This window comes from Lygodium microphyllum, chromosome 21, assembly GCF_053477565.2.
Source record: "Lygodium microphyllum isolate KBCC chromosome 21, Lygodium_microphyllum_v1.1.10, whole genome shotgun sequence".
Lineage (NCBI taxonomy): Eukaryota > Viridiplantae > Streptophyta > Polypodiopsida > Schizaeales > Lygodiaceae > Lygodium > Lygodium microphyllum.
In genome coordinates, this window is record NC_141155.1 from 82,101,386 (window position 1) to 82,122,952 (window position 21,567).

The window sequence follows — 21,567 nt, forward strand, 5'->3', positions numbered from 1 at the left end:
CTTGTTGGATCCCATGCATATTTTCAAGAATGTGGGCAGCTTGCTATGGGACCACATCACAGGAAAGAGAGACACTATAGGGGCATGAATGGATTTGAAGGAGGTAGGTAAGATGGAGGCGCTTTGGCCGCAGTCGAGTGCTGATGGTCACATGCAGCTTCCTCGCGCTCCTTGGGTTTTGTCCACTAAAGAAGAGCGCATTGTGAAGCCAATAATCAAGTCTATCCGCACTCCGATGGGTATGATGCGTTCTCTCAAGTCCACATTTTCTAAAGATGACTAATTATCAAGGCTAAAATCCCATGATTGGCATAAGATATGTCAGGTTTGTACTACGAATGGATTGTAATTAGCGTGGGCATTTTGCTATTTGGAATGTGGCCATTATTCATAATGCTTTCTCATTTGTGGCAGTTTGTACTACCGATCGCGATTGCAGGATGTCTTACTCCAGAAATTTGTGGGGCCATTTACAAGTTGTCGACTTTGGTACAATGGAACTCACAGAAGGAGATTAAGACGTCCTCTATTAAATCCATGAGGCGGGGAGCAGTGGAGACGGTCTGTCTCTTTGAGAAATACATGCCCACCAGCATACTCACGATACAAATCCACCTTCTTGTGCATCTTGTGGACGAAGTGGAGATTGCTGGACCTGTCCATACGCAATGGATGTTCTTCTTGGAGCGCTTCATGAAAACCCTGAAAGGCTTTGTGCGACAATGATCTCGGCTAGAAGGTAGCATGGCCGAAGGTTGGTTGGTGTCTGAGGCGCTAGTGCATATTTCACAATGGCTACCAACGGTGGAACCAGACAATGAAATGCTATGGTCGCTGAAGGGCAATGATAGACTGACTGGAGATGTGGTGGTTGGAAATGGGGTAGAAAAAGAATGGATGCCCCAATGGAAGAGAAGGTGAATTGCTTTTGTATGTTGCACCATGCCTCCATGGAGACGTGGCTCCAAATTGCAAGGCAAGATCGAGAGGAAGCGCGAGCTGAATTTCGATGTAGTACGCGTCATCGACCGATTCGATATCCCGAAGGCATGGAGGAGATGCCGCGGTTTATGTCAACGCGATGGTTGCATGGAGCCTTGACCACAGCATCTCGCGAAGGGACAGAGGTCTCAATGGAGAAGTGGGAATTCTCGAGGAGATGTAGTCCAAAGGTGATGAGGGGTTTAGAATCTGTCGTATCTAAATTTTATATGCGACATCTAATTTGAGTGTTTCAATGTACAATACAAAATATATAGTGCAACGTGGCCGCGCGGACGGCATTTTCGCGTAGAGCATATTGACAAAATGCGCTCCACAATGGACTGTGGTGTCATGGCAAGGTTCGAGCAAGAGAGCCAGCGATGAGCAATGAATCCAAACACGGTTGTGGATGAGATGGAGTATTTTGGGAACTTGTAAAGTATTATTACAGTGGATTACCATAGCTTCTCCATGATACTATTCGATGTGCAGTGGTTCAAAGTGGTACTTGGAGGAGCTAGAGCAACAGTTCGACGAGGTCCATCTGGATTTCCCGAAATAGATTCCGAAAAAAAATGGATGGATTTGCGCGACACCTTTGTGTTGCCAGCCCATTGTGAACAGGTGCATGGAGTCATTTGCTTGCTAATTGTATTACGACATGGTTTATGTCACAATGGTTTGAACTCTCTTGTACGTGTTTGTGAACAGGTAATCTTCTATCCAAACCCCCGATAACCTCGATGGTGGTATGTTATTTCAACTCCCCGAAGTGCGAGAGTATATGATCAAAGCGATGTTCCGAGCATAGATGAAGATAATATGCAAATAGAGGGGTCGATATTGCAAGGGGTGGAGGCCGTCGAAAGCTTGGAGCCAGCATCGGCTAACAATGATGGAAATACAGGAGTCCAAGAATTCTTTGAGAATGAGGCGGACTCATTCTTTTGTGGTGACATGTCTATCGACCATCCAGTGTATGCGGAGTTGTGTCAGGAGATTAACATGGGACCATAGGATACTTCATACTTGGAGCATCCACTTACTCAATTCGTTGACCAATCGCTTATAAGGGTACATAAGATATGCATTTTAAGTGAGATTTTTTTAAAACGATTTATATTACTGTACTTTGTATGATTTAAATTGATTCTTCTAACATCATTTTTTGTCTGTGTAGGTGACATTTTCAGGATGAGTCGAGGGATGAGCGATGAGGAGTTACAGGACATCTTCACATGCATGTCTCTAGACCAGATTGCCAGATTCAGAGATATGGCAAACCAGAAGCTGTCTCATTCTTCATAAGGGTGCTCTGCTAGATCTGCTTCAGCGCGATCAGATGCTTTGGCTTCAAGCAGACGATCTCGACGCTCACGACTTGGGCCATAGGGAGGGAGTGCATCGGGATCAGGGGGATGCTGCTGTGGAGACACGGATGTGGTATCTCCATCTTGTCGTTCAGCTGGAGCTGCATCACCTCCAGGATTTGTCACACCTGTGGGACGTCTACTCCAGTTACTCCGGCTTTTGTGCAGTCGTTTGCAGAAGCAGGTGGCATCCCTTTGGGTGCCACTCTAAGAGAGATTACCCCGTCGGTACACCGGATGTAGAGGGGTCTCCTGGATATTCCCAGGAGCGTGGACGCAAATGGGAGAGGACCCATCTTAGGCAGACTCCTAGGGGTTATGGATATTTGGTTGATAGTAGATTAGGAGCCATCATCATGAATGATCAGGGGAGGAGGGTGATGGCTCGTATGAGAGAGTTGTGCCAAAGTTTTCGGCACAATGTCTTGGATCATTGGAAGAACATACCGGAGGGGAGCAAGGGCTACATAGTAGCATCCTTGCACGAGGAGTTTCCGGTGCTAGCCGCAGTAGATAGATTCTCTACGGGTTGGATGATGGATTGCATGCGTGTATACATGTCACATAGACGATCTGATGCATGCAAGGCAATCAAGAGTGGGGCTGCAAAGCCCGAGTGGTTAGATGCAGATGACTGGCGTTGACTGAGGGAGGAGGCTACAGATTCTCCAGGACGTTGGAGTCAGCAGCACAAGGTGGCGAGGGCACGACTCGAGGCTGGAGTGGTCCATCATCTTGGGAGTGGTGGCCACATGACATATTTGGAGGACTTTGTAAGTTTTTCTTTTGTTTTGTTTGTTTGTATTTTTGAAATATTCTTTGTACTGACAATCATGTTTCTAACAGTTAGCATTTTGTTTTCTTTGTAGCACTCCATTACACCGTCTAGCCTTGAGACTCGATATGCAGAGAAGCATGGTCTCAATGCATTGATCGACCGATTGTATAGACGCGGCGGCCCTGTAAGTCACTCATCTTTCTTGTCCGTAATTACCATGAGATATTTGAATGCATTATTGTATGGTGGATTGATGTGTTGTTTCTTTTTCTGCAGAGTCCGTTCGATACTCCTTTGCGGCGAGACGAGCTTTCGGGGGACGAGGATGCGTAGCTCGCCCTTGGATCCATGGAGCTCACACACCTTTATTTTTGAGTCGCATGATCTATGTTGACATGTTCTATGTATTAGTGATATCCTATCATGACTATACCAATCGCTTTTTATGCGATCATGTATTTATTTCATGTATCAATTTTATGATTTCAATATACATTCTTTTTGTTTGCAAGCGCATTGTACACAGTAGTGTAGAAACTATTTTGTATGGCTCTCATAAAGCACACAGTGCTAGCTGCCCTGCCACAAAAATTTTTAAATCCCTGTTACCATTGCTATTAGCATCACAAATTTTACTGCTCGTGCCGCTATTGGCGTTGCTATGCGCATCGCAAACCGTCGCTATCAACGTCGGTATTGGCGTCGCTATCAACATCGCACAAACAACAAAATTTGCCCCCGTCGTTAAAAAAGTATCGTTATTAACGACGCCATAGAAACGTCGGTATTGGCATGCTTAATAACGACACTTTTTGCGATGACGGGGGCAAATTTTGTTGTTTGTATTTTCATCGCTTTAAACGTCAGTATAAGGCCTATATCTTGTAGTGTTTCCCCTCTCTTCTTCTTCTCTTGTCTTCTCTTGTCTTATGCATGGCAATGGAGTATGGAGCTTGAGGAGCAAGTTTGCACCTTGGATCATGGAGCTATCTCAGTACTTGAGAGAGGAGACAACTTGATTGAGCATGGAGGTAAGCTCACCACACTCGTAGATGTGGGAGAGCGCATGGTTATGTGAGAGGTAGCCACATTGCACTTGGCTAGAAATGCTTGAAACAATAAGTGGTCCGTGGGTCTTAGCAGTTGAGCGAGAGCTCCCACATTTTGGTTCCATTGCTAGGACCAACATATTTAAGCTCTAAAGGCTTGCATGCTCCATATTGAAGCATTGAAGTAGGGTTTACCCTGAATTAATACTTGAGATAGGTAGGAAGCGAGGGAGTTGAACATGTATTCAATCTCCTTTACAATTACGACAAACAATTGGTTTTTTGGATTTAGGTAAGTAGGTTGGAGTAGTATGAGTAGTTGCTTATGATTTGGATGCATTTAGGTAAGGAAAAAACAAGGAAAATAGAGAAACACACAATAGGTTTTTTGTTGTAATAGCATGCCCAAAACAGGAAAAAAAACATGGAAAAGAGAGCTTTAAGGCATTAATATGGCAAAGAGAGAGAAGGGGAGGTAAAAGGCTGAGGCAAAGAGGGGTTTAAGAAGCCAAGAGGGCAAAGAGAGAGCTCATTTGTGTGAATTTAGTCAAGAGATAACTTGAGGGAGAGAGAGAGAGCTACACGGTTGGAGACCATTTCGTGCTTAGCGATCTTCACCACTACGCCTCTTCGAGCGCCCTCATGTAAGCTTTAAGTGTGACTTTGTGTTGGATGATTGCTCCCAAGATCATAGATGAAATATTGATTAGACGTGTGCGATTTGGCAGGATTCTTGCCATTCTAGAACTTTCGGTGACAGGCTTGTATGGATCCACCAAGTCTCATTACAACTCAGACAATCTGAGCCCCTATCTGCTTCAATAATCTAGTTCTAGTCCTAGACTCAGACTTGGACAACGTTACTGGCCTTGGATGGCCATCTAGCTAACCTTGCCCTCAAACGGCCATTCAGACACCCCAAAATAGTCCACTCGGAGGCATGCATATTCAGCCTCGGATCCTCGAGTGCCCATTCATTCAAACTGCTCAAACTCTAATGGTCGGAGTTAGGTAGCTTGGATACTACAATTTGGACAAGTTTACAGGAGGACAATTCTAATATATCCAACCCAACCACCCCACTTAGTAAGCCAAAGCTAGTCGAAACCTTACTAGACCTCTAGATGTGTAGAAAAACTCATAGAGTTGACTAACTTAAGAATCACGACCTAATGGTTGAGGAATGACTGCGGTCACCCACCACTAGTCGCTTATCCCTCTAGAGACTGGGACTAACTGATGGGACCCGCTCCCCCTCAGAACACATGTCTAGAATGCCTTATAGACAATAACTGACTATCAAGAGTGGCCGTCACCCACACAAAGAAGCTATAGCTAGTGGAAAATGATTGGAAAGAGTGTGATCCACACTGTATTGTTTCTATTGAATTTGCACACTGCATCAATTGAACATTTGACATGCATAAAAAAATCAGAAAGCTTTATTTTGCATAGAGCACTTTGAGGAGCACACCATTAGCATCAGATTACTTGTAACATTGAGGATTGTTTTAAATAAAAATTCACCCAAAATAAGATAAGTTGAATGAATGCACTAGTAGGAGAAGACCCCCAAATATCAAACAATGGGCAAGGACCATAATCACCAAGTATTGGGAGACTTCAATAGTTGAGCCACTTAGGGAGCAATAGCAACAAGCATGATTAGGGATGCAACTCTACCCAGCTTCATCAATTTGATTGATATTCTAGTTGCTCAAGAAATTGGCAACATGTTAGGAGCCTACATCAAACCAAAAAATGACAAGCTTTACTTGGGATAATTCCCAGTCGATAACTAGCACCAAATGATAACCTAGTATGACCTGCAAACTAAAATGGAGCATTACGGTAGACCAAATAAAGACATCATAACCAATCTCAAGGAAGAGTGGAAGTTGGCAAGGAAAGTGTTGCAAGATATAGCTATCTACAACCAAGAGCAGTGAGCTCAAAAGATGAGGCAAGATATAGAAATGCACGAGGTCCAACATGTCATAGTGCTTGCCAACCAAAATAGAATAGCACCAAATGTAGAGAGGGAGAGAGCACTAAACGTTGACCTTACACTGAGTGAGCTACTCATGAAGCGACTCTTAGACAACATGATTGCCCACAATAGAGTGGAACAACCATGTCAACTTCGTTATTAGTAGGACTAGGAATCACCCCGAATTTCAAAAGCTAGACCAAGATACCTATGGTTGTTGAGAAACTCAACAAGTGTTAGCCAACAATGACCCGTATAGCTTTGTGGAGTAGTTTGAGTAAGCATATGAGGTTAATGGCCCCACAAATGTTGCTCAATGCACACAAGCTTTTGAAATTTGCCTAAGAGACAAAGGACGGACGTTGTACACTAGTCTAGAGAACACAATAACTTCAATAACCTTAAGAGTCTCTTCATCAAGAGATTCTCTAAGGTGGGATACTTTGACAACGTCATCATTAGGTTTATAAATGTCAGTCAAAAGGACAAGGAGGATTTTCAAGACTACGTCATCCATGTGCAAAGTCTCTTTAAGAGAATCCCAGCTGTCGCAAAGTGACCTAGTGAGCGAGTGGCCTCCACTATGTTCATAAGAAGATTCCAAAGCAAAGAGCTTTACAAGGCCTTGGTGAACAAATCAACCTTGCAAAGGGACGTACTAGCTAGGGTCTTCAAAGAAGCCATATGAGTGGATGTCTTGCTCAAGGAGAGGAGCTCAAGACCCGAAACTCAAGACAACACTATCTCTAGAACCTCAAAAAGAGCTATGAAAATTAGTGAAAGATCTAGCAAGAGTACCGTAAGACAAGGGAAAGAGTGTCGTGAAGAGCCAAGAGTTAGCGGACATGAAGCTAGAGTTGGCTAGGCTTCAAGAGAAAATAAGAAGGCTTGTGTGACCTCGCATGCAGTGTGTGCATTGTAGAGGAAACCACCTTCCAGCTCAGTGCATGGATCCTAGATCCAAACCCTGTGCCCATTGTGATGTATTTGGCCATGATGCACTGCATTGCCGAGTACCAAGGCAATTTCCATACTCATAGCCAAACTCAGCCTTACTACCTAAGGAATAGACTGCAACCTTTTGGAAGGGGGCTACACTAGCTCTCCCACTAGCACCCAACGACAAAATAGCCAGTCATCCCTAGGATGGATATCAACCCCACAAGGATACCTAGATCAAGTGGACCCATCATGACCCATACATTGAGCGATGCTCTAATACATTATCTAGAGAAACCAAAGGAGCACAAGGCATACATGAATCCTTACGCCTCATATGATGAAGAGTAAAATCCTATCTTGATGCATTTCAGACCAGTGTAGGTGATGGAATTGGGCACAGGAAGAGGTAGAGGACTAGGAGGACAGAACTAGGAACCCATCGCATGTTGGACCTGCGATCACCTAGGAGCATCTCATCTTGATGCCCCAAAAGGATATAAGCCAATCAAGGCAAGGTCAACCTGAGATGATCTGAGTATGGGATCACACACATGTGTGTTCAGTGCCTTGGGTGGAAACCTTCCACTAGTTTTCTCATCGTGTTGTCCATACCATTGGGGTTGTTTGGAGCTGAAACACTTGATGGTGAAGCCATGCCAATTTTGCTAAATGTTTGAATCGGGCACAAGAAAAGTAGGCCGATATTTCATTACCCAAACCTAGCAACATTGACGCAACTTCAATAGGGAAGAAAAGTTGGAGAAGAAGGAAAAAGAGGGTTGAGATGAAGATTATGCTTAAGACAAATAGTGCCACTACCTTACCAAAGGGGAAGCATGTCATGGATGCAGAAGTAGAGATGGCTACTCCTAAGACAACAGAAAAGAAAAGTGTCAAGATTGGAGAATATCCCAATCTCTAAGGCATCAATTAGAAGTGGTGGATAAGGTCAAGGAGTGGGTGAGAAAAGTCCAAGTGCACCAAAAGAATGCATTACCCATTATCAAAGATGAGATTAATAAGCTCTCTAGTGTGAGCATGCTAGTCTCACTTATTCAGTTCAAATCAAGAGACACATCCCCACCCCATGTAGCACCGCATAGACATAGCCTAGACACCACAGGTAGGTGGACTACTGGCCAAGGTGGAGCCCCAAGAGGAACACCAAGGAAAAGGGAATTCTCTTGCAAGAAAATCTATCTTGTAACATCAACAAGCTTGTTTATCATGTTTCATATGATCACAATGAAGAAAAGAACACCAGGCACAACAAATCTTCATGCAGCATTATGTAGATCTCCCACGGATTTGATAGAATCAACCATATTCTTCAATAGCTTCACAAAATCCATCAATAGAACAAAGAAAGCAAAGGAATACACCATCTTTGAATGGAAATACATCACATAGTATTCATCTTCAATATCTTCATAATCTTCGCTCTCAATCTCTCATATACAATCACTCTGTTTCAGTAAAATTGGCTATCTCTGACTCTCTCTCTCTCTCTCCATCAATAATACATCATATCCTCACTACAATCTCTCAAAAAAATCACTCTCAATAATCCCTCTTAGGTCGTGGATACCCCTCCCAAGAGGTATGTCTGATATGAAGAGTCACCAGAGCCACTACAGTGTCTTTTCATAGCTCACTACTGTCACTTCACTCTAGTCTTCACTTGAATCTTCAGCAGCTACTTCTTTCACTTCTTTCAGCTCTTTTGCACTTGTATTCACCTCTTTCCAAGGCTAGAAAACTTTCCCAAGCTACACTCTCATCCACCAAAACACATACATAAGCATACAGAACAGTCACAGAACAGTACCAGAACAGCTACAGTACAGAATAGAACAGAACAGAGCAGAGACAGAAGCTCTACAGAAGACCTACAGAAGGTTATAGAAGGTCATCAAAACCACATAACTCATTCTCAAACCATTCCAAACTCTCACAAACCATTCAATAAGCTTTCACAATATCTCAATCTTCATCAATCAATACTCCATCCCTCCTTACAGAAGACAATCAGATCAAAACAGACCAAAACAGAGCAAAACAGAACAAAACAGAAGGTATACAGAACCTATCAGAACCTATCAGAACATCACAGAACCGCCAATAATCATCATGAACTTCCAAAACACAATCAATATCATCCAAAACACTCTCAAACCACTTCCAAACTAATCAAACATCTCATAAAATCAACCATTCAGCTCTCAAAAACAACAAAAATCAGCCAAAAAACAAGTCATTTCAACACTCAACGGAATAGTGGAAAGACCATGTGTCAAGACCAACCTCGCCATTGTCGCTGATGGAAAATAGAGGATAAGAGATCAAGGCTGGAAGGGGGATTTGAGGGAACAGAGGGTTGCGTCCACTTCATCAGGAGTGATTGAAGAATGACTATCAGAAGTAGCATCATAAGAAGTACAATGCCGCGCCAATGAGGGAAAAGATCAAGTGACCGTAATTGTCAAGATCCCCAAGGAGGGAAGTACTTCTTTAGGCGATATCCATTGATCAGAAAGGGATCATCAGAGGCATCAACGGTCTGTACTTGGACAGAGCCATTCGGGTTGACAGCAAGTATCTTATAGGGGCCCATCCACCGCTGTTGGAGCTTGCCAGGAAACTTGCCAAATCGTGAATCATAGGCTAGGACCAAATCACCTTCTTTGAACTCCTTGTGCTTGATGAAGCTATCATGGTAAGCCTTACGTCGAGCTTGCGTGGCTTCCATGCACTGGAGAGCCATCCTACGAATTTTGTCCAAACATTCCAGGTGCAGGAGACGGCGTTGCAGTGAATCATCATCCCCCAAACGCTCTTTGATAGCCACTCTCAAAGAGGGTAGTTCCAATTCAACAGGAAAAACAGCTTCTGTACCATACACCAGCTGGAAGGGTGTCTATCATGTTGCTGCTTTATGGGAGGTTCTGTACGCCCAGAGGGCCTCTGTAAGTCGATCGTCCCAATTACGACGATGTGCGGCAATTGTTCTTGTCAGAATCGAGTAGAGGATGCAATTCGTGACTTCGACTTGGCCGTTGGCTCTGGGGTAATAGGGAATGGACTTGCGATGGCGGATCTTATACAACTCTGTCAACTCCTCCATGACTTTATTGAGGAAATGAGTACCTCTGTCACTTACCAGCTCTAAGGGACTGCCAAAACGGGTGATGATATTCTCATACATGAACAGGGCCACTCTGTTACCATCGTCCCGCTTTAGAGCTTTAGCTTCACACCACTTTGTGACATAATCCGTACATACGAGGATGTATCGGTTCTGTTTCCTTCTGGTGGGAGGATCGATCGGACCTACGAAGTCGATGCCCCACTTCTCAAACGGCTTCAAAGGAAGGATAGGTTGCAGTGGCATGGCACTTGTCTTGGTGGGTTTCCCCATTCTTTGACAAGCATCACATCTTTTACAGTAATCATAGGAATCTTTGTGAATTGTAGGCCACCAATATCCTGCTAGCAGAGCCTTCCTGGCTGTAGCTTCTTCTGCAAAGTGACCTCCACATGGCTCGTCATGGCAAGCCTTCAGAACAATCCCAATCTCATCTCCTGCAACACATCTTCGGAGCACTTCATCTTTGCCTTTCTTGTACAGTGCACCGCCTAGCAGGGTGTAGGGGGCTAATTCTAGCATGAGCTTCTTCCTTTCCCGACTAGAAATACCAGGAGGGTACTGTTGGGTTGCCAGCATATTGGCAATGTCTGCATACCAGGGAGTTACAGTTTCTACCAAGAATAGGGAAGCATCAGGGAGGTCTGGATCATCTTGCTCCTCGTCTGCAGTTTGTGGGATACGCGACAGATGATCAGCCAAAACATGGGAACGACCAGGCTTAGTAATCACCTCAAAGTCGAACTCCTGGAATAGAAGGAGCCATCTCATCATTCGTCCTTTCACATCTGCTTTGTTCATCAGGAAGGATAGGGCCTCATGATCCACATAAAATTTAAAGTGGGTAGATAGGAGGTAATGGCGGAACTTCTCCAGGGCAAACACCATTGCCAAGCATTCCAGCTCTGTCACTGTATAGTTCCGTTCCCTATCACTGACTTTTTGGCTTGCGTAATAGATCGGTTGATCCAACTTCGAGGAGCCCTTTTGGCAGAGGACAGCACCTAAACCTTCAATTGATGCATCCGTGTGTACATGGAACTCTTTCGTCCAATCAGGAGGTTGCAGAATGGGTGCCTCTATCAGACACTACTTCAAAGTGTGGAAGGCTTTGTCACATTCTTCCATCCAAGTAAACTCTGCATCTTTCCTCAAAAGCTTGTGCAAGGAAGTTGCCTTTGTCGCAAAATGGGCTATAAACCTTCTGTAGTAACCCACATGGCCTAGGAATCCCCTCAACTGTTTGAGGTTGGTGGGTGCTGCCAGAGCTGCGATCTTTTCAATCTTTGCAGGGTCTATTGATATCCCTTGTGCAGAGACAATGTGGCCCAACAGAACTCCAGAAGAGACCCCAAAGATGCATTTGTCGGGGTTGAGGGAAATCCCATACTCCCGGCATCGGTCAAAGCATTGTTCCAGGTGTTCCCAGTGTTCACGGATCAAACTATAGACATAGAAGTCATCCAAATATACCTCAATGAAGTCATGCAGATGATTTTGAAATGCAGCCATCATGACTCGCTGGAAAGTAGCAGGGGCATTGCAGAGTCCAAATGGCATCACTCGGTAAGCATAGGTCCCCCATTCTGTGGTGAAGGTTGTTTTGGATTGGTCTTCTTCTGCTATTTGGACTTGGTTGTATCCGTTGAATCCATCCAGAAGGGAATAAAGTTCATGTCCTGCCACTGTGTCCAACAGTTGGTCCGTGAAAGGGATAGGAAAGTGATCCTTCTTTGTCTTGGAATTAAGCTTTCAGAAATCCACACATATTCGCAATTTGCCATTCTTCTTAGGTACAACCACGATGGGTGAAACCCATTCACTATTTGCCACTGGGTAGATGAACTCGGCTTCCAGAAGCTTCAGCAGCTCCGCTTTCACCAATGTGGAATAATTCGGATTCATTCGTCTCTGTCGTTGCCGTATTGGCTTGGCATCAGGCTCCAAGTCAATATGATGTTGACATATTGTGGGATCAATCCCCTTTAGGTCTTTGTAGGACCACGCAAACACGTCCAAATTTTCTTTCAACAAGTTGTACAAGGTTGACAACTCCTCTTCTGGGAGGCTGCTACCCACCTTCAAGTGGCATTCAGTGCCTTCTGCATCCACAAAGGTTAACTGCCTTTCACCTTCTACTTCACGGATGAAGGTCCCGCGGACTGCTTCTGGGTACAGATCCGACTCCTTCAAGGGAGTGGTGTCCTCTTCTGATGTCCCACTAGAACCAATTTCTTCTTTTGGTGGAGACTTAGGTTGCTCTTTAAGACGTTGGAATGGGATAAGAGTCGTTTTGGGTTTGGTTTCAAGAGTAATTATCTCTTGGCTTGAAGACTCATCTTCTGATGATACATCCAGGAACGTCACATAACAGGGACCCTCTGATGCCTGTTGGGTTTGTGGGACTGGTGCTTGTTGGCATGGTGCATCATCATCATCTTTCTTTGGCAAAAATGGGTTAAGACGGCATGAGCCACTGCTGAAAGACAGCTTGTTCTTCTTAATCCATTCCTTATAACGATTTTGCATACGAGAAGATCCATTTACCAGACCAAATGGTACCATCACCATTCTGTCCCATAGCATGAGCTCATCGGCTTCTGATGCTTCTGGAACTTCTTCCTCAAATGTATCCTCTTCAGGTGGGATAGATTCTTCTGGCTCACTTTCATCACCTTCTTCGTCCATATCATATTCATCCTCTTCTGTCTCTGTCTCTGTTTCTGCTTCTGTCTCTGCTTCTGCTCCTGTCTCTACTTCTGTCTCTGCTTCTGCTTCTGTCTCTGCTTCTGTTTCTACTTCTGTCTCTGTTTCTGTTTCTGCTTCTGTCTCTATAGGAGCTCTGTAACAGAAGAACAGATTCTCTGTTTCCTCTCCTGTCTCTGTCTCTGTCTCTGCTATGGCCATATAACAGGGAGAGCAGTACATCCATGCTTCTATCTCACTGTCAGAAGTGATTTCCGAAGTCATTCCTGGTTCAGGCAGGAAGTATTCACCCATTGATAATGGCTTTGCATCTTTTGGAAGTCGGCTTACAGTATCCACTGTTAAGGAATGTGCCACTGTTTTCTTGGGAAGGATCTGTTTGACAGCATCTTCGTCTGCTGATGTTCCATCTATAGCCTCATTAAGGGAGTCAGAAGACAATTCCAAGGAGGTGGATCCATATCCTTTTTGAGAACCATACAGTTTCATCACCACTTTGTTGGGTCCTCTACCCAAGGTCAAGATTCCTTTAAACCAATCCGTCCTTGCTCGGGCTTCAAAAAGCCATGGTCTGCCCAGTAACAGAGGATAGGATGTACCATAAGAGTTTGGCTTCACCACCAAATAGGTTAGCCAATAATCTTTTCTAGCCACTGTAGTCTTCACATATGGGAGAATGCCCAAAGGCTTGATTCTACTCTGATCCGCCAGTCTGATGAGCCATTGGGTGGGTTGCACACCTTGTAAGCCTAGATCCTTCATTGTAACAATCGTCATAATGTTCACTGATGAACCTCCATCAATCAATGCATTTGCAATAAAGCAGCCTTCTATCCACACACCAATCTCTGGGGTACCCAGATTTAGAAAGGCGTTAGCCACATCCACTTCTTTTACAGGCTCTAGAGCTTCGTTGGGCTTTGTTGTTGTTGAGGGAGCAATCCTTAATCCACGTCTTCTTGTCAGTACACTTTTGAACCTTTTTTGGCAACAACTGGGAGACAACATCAATAATTGTCGAAATGTGAGGTTTGGTTTAAAGGTATCTAGATCTTTGACCAGATCGTATTCCTTAATAGGATCCACTGGCTTCTCTAATCGGTTAGGGAATGGGGCAACACCCATTTTCATTTTCCCTCTTTCTTCCAACAAAGGCATCATGGGAACTTCTTCTTTCATTTGTGGCACTTCCTCCTCTTCTGTCTCCTGGACCTTTGGTCCTATCTCTGTAACTGTCTCTGTAACTCTCTGTGGCACTGTAGAGCTCTGTACGGCACTGTCAAGCTCTGTTCTGTTCTGTTCTTCTAGTGGAAGATTGAACTTCACTGTTCTGGCTAAAGGGTTATTTTCTTTCTGGACAGGTGGTTCCTTCTGCTTTGCACGAGTGATGGCATCAACTTCCAATTCCACTAAATTAGAGGTAGGCTCTTGGGCCTTGGCCGGACTATCAGTAGCACTGTTTTTCACTGGGGCTGGGCTTGGACAGTCCTTTGCAGTGTGGCCTTCTCCTTTGCATCGACTGCATAAGGGCTTGTAATCCACTGACCTTCGAGGATTTGGACAATTTGGTGAGATGTGTCCCTTTTCTCCGCATCTGTAACATTCCACTTCTGATCTCTGACCACCGCCAGACTGTCTTCCTCTGTAACTTTGAGAGGGAAATCTTCTGGGTCCGAAATTAGGACCAAACTCTCTAGGCTTGGGTCCAATATCTTGTGTTGTCATTTTGGATTCCAACAAGTTGAATCTTGCATCTTCTTCCTTCCTTCTCCTATCATGCATCTCCTTCAGAGAGCAAATGTCCTCTGTATGGTTCTTCTGCAAACAGTAGGAACAGAAGGCCCCAGGAATAGTTGGTTTTCGTGTACATTCAGTGGCTAAATGGCCTACTTGATGACACTTACCACACCAAGTATTTGATCGCATCACATCTTTTCCTGCTCCTGCAACATTGGATAGGCTAGCGGTATTCACTTTCAACGTCTGTAGTTGTTCTGTAATCACATCCATCAACTCCTTTTTGATGTTTGCAACTGAGTTGGATAAGTAATCCTTCAAGCTTTCTCCTCCGGAGGTACTAGCAGGAGGGTTTTGAGGAGTCTCTGTAATCACTGCATAAACTGGTTGGGCTGGTACAGAGGGGTCTTTGTTCTGGTTCTGATTCAGAGCTCCTGTTTGAACTGTTGGCTGTTGGCTCCAGTTGGTAGGATTCCACTATTGCTGCTGATTTGGTAGTGAGGAAATTGGTTGGGACCATTGTTGTTGTGGGTGAACCACCATTTGAGGCATGGATTGTGGCCACTGTGGATTTGGTGCACTGTACTGTGATACCGGGGACATATGTTGGTAGGGATAGGGAACAGTCCCAGGAACTGCATTGGGTGGGTACATCATTCCTAGCATCAGAGGAGGTAGGACTCCTCTTCCTGTATTCATTGCTAATCGAGCTTCCACTTCATCGTACAGTCTTGCACCTTCTATTGCAGCTTGCAGTGTGGCTGGTCTTTGCAGCTCCACAAACTTACGGACTTCTGGTTGTAATCCTCTGAGAAACACCCCCTTCTGGATGCCATCATCTAGATTATGGTTAGTCCATCTCTTCAGGATGGATTCCATTCGTGAGACATAAGCTTCCACTCTTTCTCCAGAAGATTGACTTAGGTTCATAAATTCCTCTTCCCTCAATTGGCATACTTTAGCTATCTAATTAGCCCTATCACATTTATGTGCGACATTTAAAAAGTAACTTCCTTGATTATGCCTTTCAAGGAACATGATTCATTCACATAATCTTATGGCATTGACACAAAGACAATTTCAGACATGTTCCTTGGAAATAAAATTAGTATTAGTATCTTGATTGAGATACAAGTCTTATTCAAAAAAGGACAATATTCTCAATCTGTGAGGATGCACCTTATTTCCTCCAAGATTCCGCCCTTGCACTAGTAACAAGGGCCCTCGAGAATCTATCTCGAGTCACACAGATTGTTTGAGTAGGACCTAGAGGCATGGAATTTATAGCCACAGCCCCCTGGTATCCAAGCATCCTTCTACATTCAATCCAACCCACAGAGAGACCTCTCATGGCGGGTTCGGTCCACATTCCCGTCACGGCTATTTAGAACCCCCTTGGCTAGGGTTGGCGGCCAGTTGGGGGTGGTTTGGCGTGCCTTCCAAAAGTTCAACTTGATTCATTATTACCATTTCTTTTATGAGTTTGGGGTTATAAAATCTTTTTATTAGTGGTGTTCCTCAATTTATAGGCACAAGAAAGGGTGCACAGAGGCGAGTGCTCGGGACATCTGCTAAGGTGGAGTTCCTATCTTTGACACTTCGCGTTTGTCCTTGCATTGTCGGAAATTTCCAATATCCTCTAAGGGATAGGGAATACCTTCTTTATGACCCCACTCCTATGTGATAGGAGTAAGCAATCATGCAATCAGATCTATATTCGATGGTAGCTATCCTAGCTTGCTAGCCTTTGGTCCAGGGTTTTGGTCTTGGAAAAATGACACCCGAATTTTCTTGTATTAACATTCAGTTGTGTCATGGTTAAGGGTGATATCATCAAGGTTATCTTGGCTTTATCGAGGCCAAATCTAGGACATAAACCAATGAGTGTTTTACTTGTCTCAAGGTCCTCCTACTTGCTTGGCTCACTTACTTCTAAACCCTAAGTAAGTCGAGTTAAGCCCTATCCTTGAGTATATAGGGTTTATTTTATTGAACGGCCCTAAGAAATTTTAGCATTTCATATGCGTGTCTTACAACTATCTTTAAGATGAATCCTTAGCAGTGCAACTGAAACTAAGCATGACGCCACGCAATCTAGATGCGTGTCTTTCCTAAGAATACGATGATGCAATGCGAGGACTTTGCTCTTGGGAATTCATTTCGACGCACTTATGCAAAACATAAATAGAGACTTGTATTTTTCTTTTGGGTGGGGGACATAAAGTTATCAAGCCTATTGCAAATGCAAGCTACTTCTCTCTAAAGTTTTATAGAAGTTTAATACCCGGCTTAGTATTGCAATGACCTAAATATAATTAACCTCACAATCCTCATGTACTTGATTCAATCCTTTACTCCTACCTTTCCAATTTCACAAATTTTATGATGCAAAAAGTAAACTTTTTTCTTAATGTTGAATATGCTTAATCATCCCAATAACCCATTTTTCAGTTTCTTTTACCCCTCAAACATGCCAATGCTAGAGCATAAATCTAATGCACTACGAGCACAAACAATAAAGTCCTTGATTTTAGTGTGCACAAATTTCAAATCATTTGTGCAAGTTTTTCATTCTAAACATGCCAAAGTGTAATAAAACACCATTTCCAACCTGATTGAATAATGCAATGTAATTGGTGGTTAGTTAACATAGATTTTTACTAGAATACTTCTCCCCTCCCAATGAAGTTGATCTACATTTTTAAGAGTTCCCATCAAAGTAGGATTTATGGGGTGCACCTCGTTACCAAGTGATGCAGTTACTTGACCTGCAGCTCCATCGGTTGAAGAGGGATTCGCGCTCGATTGGACCTTAGTTTGGTTGGGAGAGGCATCATATAGTTTCAGCTTTTTCTTCACGGCTATGTACCCAGGCTACAGGAGAGTTGATTCCTTGTGGAAGGAAATTGACCATGGGATTCCTCTCAGAGGGGAAAAATGAAGGGTAAGCTTAGAAGCCTTCAAAGGGGGAAATTTTCCCTCTTTCTATCTTTTCTCTTACTCTTTCTTTCCCCCCCCTCTCTCTCTCTCTCTCTCTATCTCTCTATCTCTCTCTCTCTCTCTCCCTAGTCAGATAGCACGGAAGAGTCATGATCCCCCAATCCCCTCCTTCTCTATGCCTAGGGCCTTTTATAGTGTATTTGGGGGGGGGGGGGGGGGGGGGAATAGCATGGTATGGAACCCACCCCCTTATCGTTACTAGGGCCGCCAGGTGGATGGCCACCATGCTGAGTATGGTGGAGGGTAAGAGGAAGCAATCATTGCCCCCCCCACGTCATCTTGTCCTCCACTAGCCATTGGTCCCCCCTGATGCTCCCCTGCTCCGTCTGCTAGGTGAGCTCCCCCATGCCTACACACATCATCACACGGAAGGCCCCCCCTCCGTTCGCCAGCTGCGGCATGAGAAAAGGGGTGCATTTATTCTTTTATTTTTTTATAAATTTTTTTCATTAATCAGGGGGGGTCATACAATGGGAGGGAGGCAAATGTTACACAGATGAAGAGGCTATCAAATAGATATTTCCCAAGAAAACAAAGGTTTAGTTTCTGATAGTGGGTATTGTAGAACAACTCCCAAAAGAAGTAAAGCCCTTGTCAATGGGTAAATATCTTGTGTTGATTCCAAAAATGACTTCCAAAATTACTTTTGATAGTGAGATAAAAGCATGGATATACTACTATTCCTTTTATATGGCCATAGCAGAGCCAAAGACACAAGAAAAAGTAGATATGGAAGTAGAATTAGAGCCATGGACAGAAGCAGAAGAGAAAATGGAGAGCTTATTCTTCTCTTACAGAGCTTCTACAGAGCCAGAGTACGAAGAGGATGATGATAAAAGTCAAGATACAGATAAGAAAAACAACATGGAAGAAGCTATCCCATTGAAAGAGAATACCAATGGGAAGAAAGTCCCAAAGGCCACAAAATTGGAAGATTCCATGCAATGAGACAGAATGATATGTTATCCTTTTGATTGGTAAATGAATTGTATTATATGCAAGACCTCTATAAGAAATGGATTGAGAAAAATAAGTATTTCTTTAGCAATGGCTCTTGTAACCCTAGTTTACCCTTCTCAAGAAAGGATGATGATGATGCACATTGCCAATAAGCATCAATTTTGCATCCTAAATAGAACTCAAATGGTTCATGTTATGTGACACTATTAGAGGAATCCTCAGTAGATGAATCATCAAATCAAAAAATAATTAACTCTTCCACAAAATCCGAAACAACCATGCTACCATTTCAGCATCCCAAAGAGCTAGGTATACCACCATTGAAGTAAGAAGCCACTTTCAATAGAGCATCAACAGACAAGGAGACCACTCCCTTGAAGGAGTTGGATCTATACCTAAAAGCAATGCACAGGACCTTCATCCATGAAGTGGAAGGTGAAAAGAAATTAATTAACTTTGGTGGATACAGATGGCATTGAATGTCACCTAAAGGTGGATAGTAGTCTCTTAGAAGAGAAGTTCTTGGTCTTGCATGACCTACTAAAGGAGAACTTGGACATGTTTGCATGGTCATATAAAGATCTAAAGGAGGGGATTGATCCCATAGTGTGTCAACATCACATTGACCTAAAGCATGATGCTAAGCTGGTAAGGCAAAGAAAGAGGTGCATGAATCCAAGTTACTCATCCCTAGTGAAAGTAAAATTATTAAAGCTATTAGAAGTTGAGTTCATTTATCTAGTAGCTAATAGTGAATGAGACTCACCCATCGTGTAGTATCCAAGAAGAATGGAAAACTGCGAATATGTATAGAATTTCAGAAGTTGAACTCCAAGGCAAACAAGGATCATTTATCTATTCCTTTCATAGACCAAGTATTGGATATTACTGGATATAACTGAGTCTAGATAGGAGAAGAGGACCAATCTTCAACAACAAAATGGGAAACCTATGCTTACAGAGTAATGTTTTTTGGGCTTTATAATGCCCGTACTACCTTTCAAAGAGTAAGGATGGCTATATTTCAAAATCACTTGCATGATTTTATTGAGGTATCCTTGGACGACTTTTGTGTTTATATCCTTTATATGTGACCATTGGGGATACTTGGAATAGTGCTTTGCTAGGAGTATGGAATCTCCCTCAACCTTGAAAAATGCATCTTCAGAGCCTCTTCAAGAGTTCTTCTTCGTCACATTGTCTCTACACAAGGGATAGAAATAGACCCTGCCAAGATTGAGAAGATTGTAGCTATAACAACACCAACCAACCTCAAATAGTTGAGGGGATTTCTCATCCATGTGAGCTATTACAGGTGGTTCATCGCACACTTTACAACAAATGTATTGCCCTTGCATAAGCTCTTGAGGAAATATACAAAGTTTAATTAGATAGATGATTGTGAATAAGCTTTCAACACTTAATGTAGTGTTTGATTGTAGCATCCATCTTGCAACCTCTTGATTGGATAAAGGAGTTCCATGTGTATAGTGATACATCTATAGAAGGGTTAGGCACAGTCTTATGCTAGAAAGGCTCCTCCAAGCTTGATTAGCCTATCTACTATGCAAGCTATAAGGTTATTGATCGAGAGAGAAACTACATAGTAATAGAGTTAGAGTTCCTAGCGATGGTGTTTGTCTTGGAGAAGTTTTGACACTACTTGCTATCAACGCACTTCAAGTTTTATGTGGATCATGAGCTGCTATCCTTCCTGATGAATAAAATCATCATTAAAGGATGAACAATGAGATGGTTACTCTTATTCTAAGAGATTGATTTTGAAGTGGTTACAAAGCCTAGTGATTCTCATGTTTGATAATCTATTGTGGATCCCTCATACTAAAGAAGAGGAGCATAATGATCTGGACCTCCTAATGCTTCCTTATTGTTGAGAATCATGGACCTAGAACTAGATGAGCTATGGTGGATGCAAATCAAACACACGATACATGATAAAGAGAAGAGAATGTAACTCAAGTGAATTAGGTTCCAAGATAGATTATCTTGGACTCATAAAAACAATCTTGAGTGACTCAAACTGAAAGTACCATTACCATAAAAATGAGTGTCAACCAAGTACATGCCTTTATAGCTTTTTGGATAGTACCACTATCCCTCACCGTGCTTATGGGATTTTGGACATCTCTTCCTAGAGCTTCTAGAGCATACATCTTTGTCATATCTCTCATACAAAGCCACTTATGGGCAAGCATCATTTGTTATTCTCACACCCCCCTCAAATGATGAGTTCCTACCCTTGCTGGCTTTTGCCCCCCCTGCATGCAAACATGGATCAAGAGACTAGATCTTTGGTAGCCTAGTCAAGTTAAGGCTTGAAACTTTACATTTTTGGTATTGGTAGGGTTTGTTACATCCACTATGGGAAGCAAATCCATTACAAGAAATAGAGATTCATTGTGAAAAAAACCATGATCCACTAAGGGAATATTCTTTGTTGTTACTTAGCGGAGGAGATTTCTTTATCTTGTTCATGCTTCTTTGGCATCCTTTGGTTTTCTTGATCTTTTTGGTCTTTGTTAGTCTTGCTCTTGACAATCTCTCTTTGACATACATGACATAGATTTTGGGATACATGATTTGCGGGATTTATTTGGCTTGATGGATAGACAATCACTAAAAAGGTTTGACATGGCAATGGATTTTGGAGAAGTGTAGGTGTGAATAACTGTGGGAGAGAGAGGATGAGTTGGTGTGAATGGGCTTTGAGGCTTTCACCTTAGCCTTTATGAAAAATTAGACTTTTTGAAAAAACTAGGATAATTGAAGCTAGAGATGGTGAATATGTTTGAGATAGGCTCTTTGAATGGCATAGCTGATTGCTTTGACTACTTCATCTTGCCCAATGACATTGTTTTGCAGTGTCTTCTCCATTTGTAGTAACC